This window comes from Alosa alosa, chromosome 21, assembly GCF_017589495.1.
Source record: "Alosa alosa isolate M-15738 ecotype Scorff River chromosome 21, AALO_Geno_1.1, whole genome shotgun sequence".
NCBI lineage: Eukaryota > Metazoa > Chordata > Actinopteri > Clupeiformes > Clupeidae > Alosa > Alosa alosa.
In genome coordinates this window covers 26,995,331-27,005,399 of record NC_063209.1, presented here as the reverse complement: position 1 = coordinate 27,005,399, position 10,069 = coordinate 26,995,331, and positions in this window count along the sequence as shown.

Genomic DNA, 10,069 nt, shown 5'->3' with positions numbered 1-10,069 from the left:
TGTTTCATGTTTTTGTAATGTTTCATACAGTGATGCAGGTCTTCTGCAGTGAATAGGCTAAATACAACTTTGATCATTTTTATAGCCTACTACTGTATAGTTAACTTTGGCCTTGGGGCCCCCCACCAAATATGCCCAACTGAAGGCCAAGTGGCCTTGCCCCCAGAATGGTGAAATTCCAAGCCTGCTCCTAGCCCATTTTTTAATCCAGACAGATTTAGTTCTAGTCCAGAGTGAATGCATTGCCAGTGAGCCGTTCGGCCGGCTTCGGATGAGGCCCCTGGCAGAAAGATTATAGGGGTTGAGGTTTCTCTGGGAGACCTCACCTGCTTGCTATGTGTCTGGGGCATCTGGGAAGTCCAGATAAAGCCGTAGGCATGTGTGCCTGCACTGTGTACTCCATAATACACGCCCTCTGTGGGTGGATGTGTGCCCTCAGATGTGGTGAGTCTGCGGTGCCCAACCTCACACTACATGCTGTAGGCATAGCCTGTATAAAGGCTGAGAGTTTTCATGGAGCCCACAGGTGCTTGCTATACCTCTGATATGGTATGAAGATGACCAGGCTAGCCTAGCCTTGTGTATGCTGAACATTGCAGGCCCACTCTCCTGATACACTTGGAGCAGCATGGAGAGTCTCTGAAGTACCCAGACACATACAGTATGTATGTACTAGCCCATAGAGGTTGAGATTTTTCATGATGCCCATAGGTTCTGTGTGGAGAGGACCAGGCTAGTCTGGCATATGCCGTGGATGTATGTTTTGCAGGTCTACTCTCTTGATGCACTACATGAGCAGCTGTGTTATGAGTGGCGGTGAGTCACTGCGGTACCCAAACCCAACAGCAGCATCCGCAGCAGGGGTCTCTGACTCAGAGTACACGCTGTCACAGTGATGGGGAAACCGATGGGGAAACTGTCATCAGCACACACCTGGCCTCACATCCCCCTCTCTCCTGTGTAAAAAACAAATTAACCACCCCTACCTGACGCTGAGGCGAGCTGACGTCTTCTGTCAGAACGTCATTTCGGTTAGTTCGCCCCGTTTCTGATTCTCAGTCGATTAATATTTCAGCACCAAACGTTTTGGTATTCAGTGAAAAGTTCCGTTGAATTCTCCTGAATGTTCCCAGTCCTGACTGGGAGGTGATTGCTAAAGATGAAAGGGAGCAGAAAGTAGCTGCATAGGTTCTCTGAGGAGTCAGTCATAACAATATAGGCCTTATGTAATGAAAGGTAAATAGTTGACTCTCTTTAGGGATTAGTGAGCATAGGAACTGACATACCGCATACTAATTGTGTTTAGTGATTTCTGTCTGGAAGGGGAGCAAAGGGGTTAGATTGAGTTGTTCCTTCAGAGCCAATGCTGTGCCTGTGTTGTGCTGTTTTTTTTTTTTTTTACCACGTCTGCTTGTTTATTTCAGCCATTTGTTTCTGTGATATATGCTGATTCTATGGTCTACCCAACAACAGGTGTGGTTTGCAGCAGGGGGAGCTGTTTCTCTCTGTCTCTGCCAAATCTCATTCCTTTTAATGGCATAAACAGAGAGATCTTACTGCCATAAGCAATGAGGTGCTTTTTTAAATCTCAGGATTTCTCATGGCAGACACCCTATCCCCTAAAGTATCTTTACACACATTCGAGCTTGCGGAAATGTATTAGCAGCCTGATGATAATGATAAATCCACACTGACATACACCCACACTGTTGGGTAGTGATTACTGTGCAACAAGCTTTTAGAACTGCAGTGGTTGTCAATGCAAGGCAAGTTTATGTATGTTGCACGAAACACATTGGTTCAGAAATGAGCTTCACAGTGCTTCACAAAAGAGAAAGAAAAAAAACAGAAAAAGAAGAAATTTAAAAAGTGTGATGTGTGGCTGTTCTCTCTGACAACTATCATCCATCCTCTGGCCACCCCCGCAGTGTGTGTGTGTGCCTGTGGATGTATTTGTGTGTGTGTGTGTGTGAGAGAGAGAGAGAGAGGGAAAATAGGACAGGGATTGTGGGTGAGGTTGGAGGACCCTTCTCGGTCAGGGAGAGACCGCAGAGCATGCAGTCCCTGTGGCCCAGAATGACTGGATCTATCGCAAGACCTGGACCAGGATTGGATATCTATAGGGTCCAATACTCTCAGGTTGGATGGATGGATGAATGAATCAATTGACAGAGGTATGACTGAATGAAAGAGTGGATAGATAGATGGATGGATGAACAGCTATCCGCACACCCTATTTTTCAAATCAAACATTAAATGCTGTTTTAGGTCAGTGACATTAGCGACATGTTGCCATGGTGGCCAATGATCTTACACCACTTAGCAGCGTTTGATTATCTGTAAAGATCCCTAGGTGACCTTTATGGAGATATGAAGATAGAAACCTAAAGAGCTCAGACTGACATTTCACTCACAGATGAGTGCACACCAGAGCTTATAAGGGTGTATAGAAAGGTGAAAAAAAGACGTTTCCACACTTTGCAACACTTTGTATTTTTTGGGCCAGTGGCTAGTGTGTTTCACATTTAGCAGACTACTGCTACAGAACCTGTCAGCAGAGCCAGAGAGACAAGAGAGCCAGAGACTAGAAAAAGCCCCCCATTTCAGAGCTGACTGAAGATGGGGAGTGTGTAGGGGTGCTAAGATGGGGAGTGTGTAGGAGTGCTTAGATGGGGAGTGTGTAGGGGTGCTAAGATGGGGAGTGTGTAGGGGTGCTAAGATGGGGAGTGTGTAGGGGTGCTAAGATAGGAGTGCTAAGATGGGGAGTGTGTAGGGGAGTTTGTAGGGGTGCTAAGATGGGGAGTGTGTAGGGGTGCTAAGATAGGAGTGCTAAGATGGGGAGTGTGTAGGGGAGTTTGTAGGGGTGCTAAGATGGGGAGTGTGTAGGGGTGCTAAGATGGGGAGTGTGTAGGGGAGTTTGTAGGGGTGCTAAGATGGGGAGTGTGTAGGGGAGTTTGTAGGGATGCTAAGATGGGGAGTGTGTAGGGGTGCTAAGATAGGGAGTGCTAAGATGGGGAGTGTGTAGGGGTGCTAAGATGGGGAGTGCTGAGATGGGGAGTGTGTAGGGTTGCTAAGATGGGGAGTGCTAAGATGGGGAGTTTGTAGGGGTGCAAAGATGGGGAGTGTGTAGGGGTGCTAAGATGGGGAGTTTGTAGGGGTGCTAAGATGGGGAGTTTGTAGGGGTGCTGAGATGGGGAGTGTGTAGGGGCTGAGATGGGGGAGTTTGTAGGGGGTGCTAAGATGGGGAGTTTGTAGGGGTGCTGAGATGGGGAGTGTGTAGGGGTGCTAAGATGGGGAGTTTGTAGGGGTGCTAAGATGGCCGCTAGAGCAGCAGGAGGGGCCATTTGCATGGCTGAGGAGCGGGTCAACCTGACCTTGTTTCCAGAGAGGAAAACCAAATAGTGCATTTGCTGCCCTCAGCACAGGTTTATGAGGTCCTTTCGGAGTTTGTTTTGCTCCCTTCTTGCTGTGTGGTTTTGGTGTGTTCCTTTAAGCCTTCAGAAGCTCATGGAGGGCAAACATATTTTTCTTTAATTGGCTTTTGCTATTGTGTGTTCACCATAATTATTTTGTATAAAAAGCTTTGATGGTCAAGGGAACACAAACACACAACTCACTGAATGGTACTGAAACACACACACACACACACACATATATATATATAACCTCAAAACAGAAAAAGTTGGGACGTTGTAAAATGCAAATAAAAATAGAATGTGATAATAGTGTGTTAGATAAATAGAATGGCTCGTAAACCCATATTTAGCAGCAAAAATGACAACATATCAAATTTGGACTATTTCATGGAAAGTATATGTTAATTTTGAATTTGATGCCAGCAACATGTTTGAAAAAATGTTGGGACGGAAGCATATTTACCACTGTGCTGCTTCACCTCTTAATTTAACACACTTCATTTAGTGTTGAGAATTGTCCCATTACTCCCCGATATAGGATTTCAGTTGCTCAACAGTATGGGGTATTCTTAGTCATGCTTTTCATTCAGTTATGCTCCTAATTTGACAAATCTGGACTGCAAACAGGCCATTAGCACTTGGACTCTTCATCTATGGAGAAATACTGTTTAAATATGTGCAGCATTTGGCATTGTTTTCCTGAAATATTCAAGGTCTTCATTGCCTGGATGATTTGAACTGAGCACTAAAACAAGTTGGATAGGTTGGATACGTGGATAGGCCCTCTCCTCTTTAGCCCAGATGAGTCTATGATTTCCAAAAAGAATGGCACATTTTGATTGGTCTAAGCACAGGACCTTTTCCTCAGTCCATTTTAAACAAGCTTAGGCCCATACGGTGGTATTTTCATCATGTCTATCATGTTTCAAAACAATGTTGGCTGTTTTGACTGTTCCAATTTTGGCTGCAGTTTTTGAATTGAGTATCAAACTGTGCACATAGACAATGGTTATAAGAGGTTTTCCTGAGCCCATACAATGACAGGTCTGGTGTTGATGCAGTGCCATCTGAGGTCCAAAAGACCACGACCATCCAATGTGTTTTTCAGCTCTTTCCCTTGTTTGCAAAGATTTCTCTGGATTCTCTGAATGTTTTAATAATAATATGTCCTGTAGATGATAAACTCGCCAAATACTTCACAATTTCATCTTAAGACACATTAAAATCCCATTGTTTCAACTTTTATGCACACAGGTTTACACAGAGTGATGAATACCCCTACATTTTTACTTCTAAGAGACCCTGCCCCCTGCCTCTCTGGGATGCTCTTTTTCCATACCCAGTTGTGTTGCCAGTTACCCTAATTAGTTGTGAAATATTCCTCCTTTTGTTTTCTTTATCGTTACACAACTTTTCCAGCATTGTGTTACCGCCGTCCCAACTTTCTTTGAAAATATGTTGCTGGTATCAAATTCAAAATCCTTTGTCCTTTTTGCAACTACATATGCGTTGAAGAGAATTGCAGATTATTACATTCTTATTTTATTCACATTTTACACAACATCCCAACTTTTTCTGTTTTGGGGTTGTGTATACATATTGTAAATATGTCTTAACCAATCAAAAGACCTTCAATTATTTCTACATCCACATCAATAATAATAACAGATGGTGATAATAAATAGGCTATGTTCTGTGCCTATAGATCAAGCTTTTATTATGTGTTTCTCTTGTCTCATTACATTTCTATTTGCCCAAAATTACCTGAAATGAGAAGGACAGGTACAACTAATTCAGCTAAATATACTTTCAGGCTAATCCAGGTTTGTAGTGGGGCTCATCTGAAGAACTTAGTGACAGAGCCTCTTTCTCTCTCTCTTTCTCTGTGTGCGTGTGAAAGTAATGTGTGAATGTGTATGTGCTCATTTCGAGGTGATGCCACCTGTCTGTGCTGGGAGCCTTGTTGGTCTGTGTCACTGGGATTAGATTCATTTCCCTGGATATAGTCTGAACATGCCCAGGTCCCTCAGTGTGTGTGTGTGTGTGTGTGTGTGTGTGTGTGTGTGTGTGTGTGTGTGTGTGTCTACTCCTTAAACCCGTCTCCATCAGGCCAGAGGGGCATGTGGCAGTGGCATTTCTGCTCCTTCGTCCCTTGCTGCATCCTTACTGTCATCAGTCTCAACATCACGAACACCATCAGCACCACATCCTCAATATAAAACTCATCACAAACACCCTTATTGCCACATCCTCTTCAGAAATTACATCATTAGAGACATGTCTTGCCTTACTCACAGGTAGGTTAAAAACTCCCTCAAAGTTTACAATAAATATGTGAATAGTCTGTGAGCTTGTTATGAATTGGTCTCATGGCCTTGCCAATAGTTTGAACCATCCCAGTCCTCCTGTAGAGAGTCGGTCATATTAACATCATGAGATAATATGAAAGGCGAGTCTCACATCTTACCTGAGGATGCCGCTGGGGATATCCAGGAGTTTTCCATTTGCATACATGCAGTACATAATTGATATTTTTGATGATGAAAATGATGAAAATCTGTTCCTCTCACACCGCCTTTTACCTAATTAAAAATATATTTCTCTGTGTGGTTTGCATTCACACCATCGCACAAGTTTATTTCAAGAGGTGTGTTCACACGAGCTGCGTCATTCTTAACATGACTCATCAAAACCGCCATGACGCAGAGAGAAGAAAATACTGCCCCAAGAATGATGGATGCTTGTGTGAATGATGTCATGTTGTATGTACCATGACAAGCATTTCTTGTCATGGAGACCAAATACTACTTGGCATCTTTTCCCACAGGACAAAAGTGACATTATTCATTAGAGAAGTGAATACAAGTCTGTCTCCTGAATCTACTAATCTGAATATGTATGCATGTTATGCAATGCTAAGTATATATTTCAATTCGTTTTTCATAGAAAGGATACAAGAAAGTTTATTGTCACATGCATATAGTTACTAGATGTAAGAAATGCAGTGAAATTATGTCTGGTGTCAGCCTATTTGTGCATTTATGGGGGGGGGGGGGCTAAAAAGTGGCAGTAGAAGAAAGGTGGGGGAGGATTTGGATTGGGGGCACCAACAAGGAGCACCCAAGAGCAACAGGGGCAAGGAAAAAAAAAGGAGAAAGGCTAGGCAATCAAGGACATGGGTAGATAGATGGAGGAGAAATAAAAAAATAATAAATAAAAAGTTCTATGGAGATGTGCAAAAGTTGGAGAAAGTCAGATGTGTGTGTGTGTGTGTGTGTGTGTGTGTGTGCGTGTGTGTGTGTTTTGATGTGTGATGAAATAAGAAAATAAATAAAAGGTCTGTTGCATAGGAAGAGGGATGTAAAAGTGCTAAAAGTCATGTAGGTGTGTGTGTGTGTGTGTGTGTGTGTGGGGGGGGGGGTGGTCATGAGTGCTGAGGAGTGAATAAGTGCAAAGAAAGTATAGTGTGGGGATAAAAAAACTTCTCCTGAGTCTCTCAGTTCTGGCTTTGTGACTACATATAGGCGTCTTCTTGATTTCAGCGGTAGGAATAATCCATTGTTAGGTTGAGAAGAGTCCTTCAGAATCTTTTGGGCCCTTAGGAGTACTCTTCTGGAATAGATATCTTGTAGAGCAGGGAGTTGAGTTCTTATAGTACGTTCAGCTGAGCGCACAACTCTCTGCAGAGTACTACAATCTCTAACTGTGGAGTTCCAATACCAGAAAATAGCCTCAACTAAACTTCCATCACCTGTTGAAGTGCAGTTTTTATCCTGGTTGCTTAGGTGCTATATTTGGAACTATTGGCTAGTTTTGCAAAACTCTACACTAATCACAAAGCCTTCTAGCCTAGAAATCTAGACGCACCCTAGTGGCAGCAAATTAATTTGCTCAGCCTGTACGTCTAGTATCAAACCATAGGGTTTTCTATTGGCTGACGCCGTGGACGTCATCCAATCACAGCGCTATTTTGTTAGAGAGTCTTAAGGCGGGCTTAACAGGATAACGACAGTCCTGGGCGACGGTGAACAACAAGGAAGGTGGCTATGGCGAGCTAAGAGCGGTTGTTTGAATCAGCGTTGGCGTCAACTTTGGAGGAGTTGGACTTGTGCTTTTCTTTGAAAGTTGAGCAACACAATGCACTTAAGTCATTCCTTTTAGAAGAAGGATGTATTTGCCGTTTTGCCGACCCGGATACGGATATGGTCGGCGCTGGCCTATTGCATGCCTAGGCAGTTTGAAAGACAATTCTCTGCCCGCCCCTTGGATTAAGCAAGGTGAATGGTTCGATTCCAGACTATACATTTAAATGATATAGGATGGCCCGCCAGGCTAAAAGCCTTCTACCATACTGGCAAAACAATAAATGTCTTGCAAAACCACAAAACTATTGCAAAAATGTTCAAACTCTTTTACAAATGTTGTGTGTGTGTGTGTGTGTGTGTGTGTGTGTTTGTGTGTGTCAAAACAGTTCACACAACCATAATCTGAATAAGCACACAAAGAACAAACACACTGTTAGTAGGCCTATAAATGAAAACCATGTATGGCTTTTGCAAAGATGTATACATATGGTCAAATATGCCATTTATGGATACTTATTGCAATAGGGGGTCAGAGACGGTTGATAAAGCGAGACGATTCATAAGAGGGTAAATTCTGGCACGTTGTGACGTGGGGTTCGAAGTTGTCACGCCCATTTAGGAGTCCAGCGGGAGGTCCAGTGTCTATGTATTCCTATGGGAGAAATGAACATCATCTCGGAATATGACCAATCCCTTAGCCCTACATTCAGCTATGTAAGTTTTGAACCCATTTTCTAGAAGCCACGTCTCCCTAACATTCCGACATTGAAATTGTATTTTCCAACGAAACAAATAAAGACAAAAATAGCTTTGTTCGTGATCTGTCACTGTCTCCTCAAAGCTCTGGTGCACAGCCACTTGTTCTCAGAGGCTCTAAACTCAGAGATGGTTGATAAACTAACCTAACATATTTTTTGCTAGAACTAGTAGACTACCACAAAGTTGCTGAACATATGTTACTTCAGGTTTGTTTGCAACAATATATAAGTTTAACCAAAGTTCTTAGCTGCTAGCTAGCTAGCGAACATTCCCATTCATTTTCCGTTTACTGTAGCTAGCTGGGTTAATTGGGCAAAATGAAATTATTCATTCCGTGTCCGAAAGAGTGTTTCATTGGCATCAGCAGACATCCCAACCTGCCAAAAGTCATTTCAGGGAGGTATCACGAAGCCCCCAAAAAAAAAAAAAAAAAACTTTAGCCTACTTAAATACAGATTCATATGTTCAGTACAACATATAAAGGAAGGCCTATAGATAGAAATTGTGAAAATAAAATATGTAGATAGTTTGGTCTTTTCATGTAGCCTTGGCAACTAGTAGGCTATAGGCCTGAATAATATGCACATGAATTGACACTTGTTAAACTCACCTCAACATTTTTTTTGCAATCATTTAACCCGCCATGGGCAATGCTAAAGTCACTGTTACAAACAGTGCAGTGTGCAAGACTAGGCCTATCATTATGTTTTACTCTTATGAGACAAGGGTAGCCTACACTTTGAAATGGGTCTTACATTTTCCTTTTTTTGAGGCTCTGCCATGACGCTCCTGAACTGATTAATTAAGTTCGTGAGAAAAGAGATAAAAGCCCGCCTACACTGAAAACTGATTGGTTGATTTAGCGAAACAGGCCAATCAGGATGCTCTCTGTCTTGGATGCGCTCAGACACACACGCACCACCCCTCTCTCTCTCCCGTCGTGTACGCGCTACACTCAGATGCACACGCGGTCTCGCATGCGCGCTCTTGATGCTCACTCTAGATTCCGGGAGATTTTATCTAATTTGCGGGCGTCAGGATGCCGCTATCAATATGCGGGAGACTCCCGGAACTTCCGGGAGACTTGGGATGTCTGCATCAGACACAAACAATGTCTGTAAAATAGTATACAAAATTATATGTATATGTTATTATTGCTTATTCAGAGAAAAGTTTATGTTTTGACACGCCTATTTAGGAGTCTAACGCCTAACTAGTGCCATATCGTTCCATTGGTGAATCGTCTTATTATTCATCTTAGTTAACTATAGAATCTTTGAGGGGGTTCAAACAACAATAGCACAGTAGAAAACAAAGTCATTGAAAGAAAAAAAGGTTGACCAGAAGATTTCATCCACATCACATGTTATTGCAATGTTATCTTATGCTACAGCATCGCCTGGGCCTTGTCCTGCTCCTCCTAGTCTGTTGGTTTCTTTGTTGTTTGGTGTGTGTGTGTGTGTGTGTGTGTGTGTGTGTTTGCATATGTGTTTGCATTCTCTCCACTCCCCACTCGGCCAGGCAGGCCCTCCTCCTGCCACTTGCTATCTGTGACACCCTGGGAGTTTCTGTCTCCAAGGTAACGTGAAGTTTTCCTCAGCATCCCATCACACTTTCTGGAAAATGTGTCTGATCGCTTGTCTCTTGAGATTAGCGAGATCAGAATTTCATTTCAGGCTTATTTCTATTCATATATTTGTCTTCCTGCAGAACTGTATGTAGCTGACGTGCTGTATGGGGTTATCATGGGATTGCTGTAGCCATGCCATGCCATGGGTCTCCACCTCACGCCTGATGATGATCATGAGG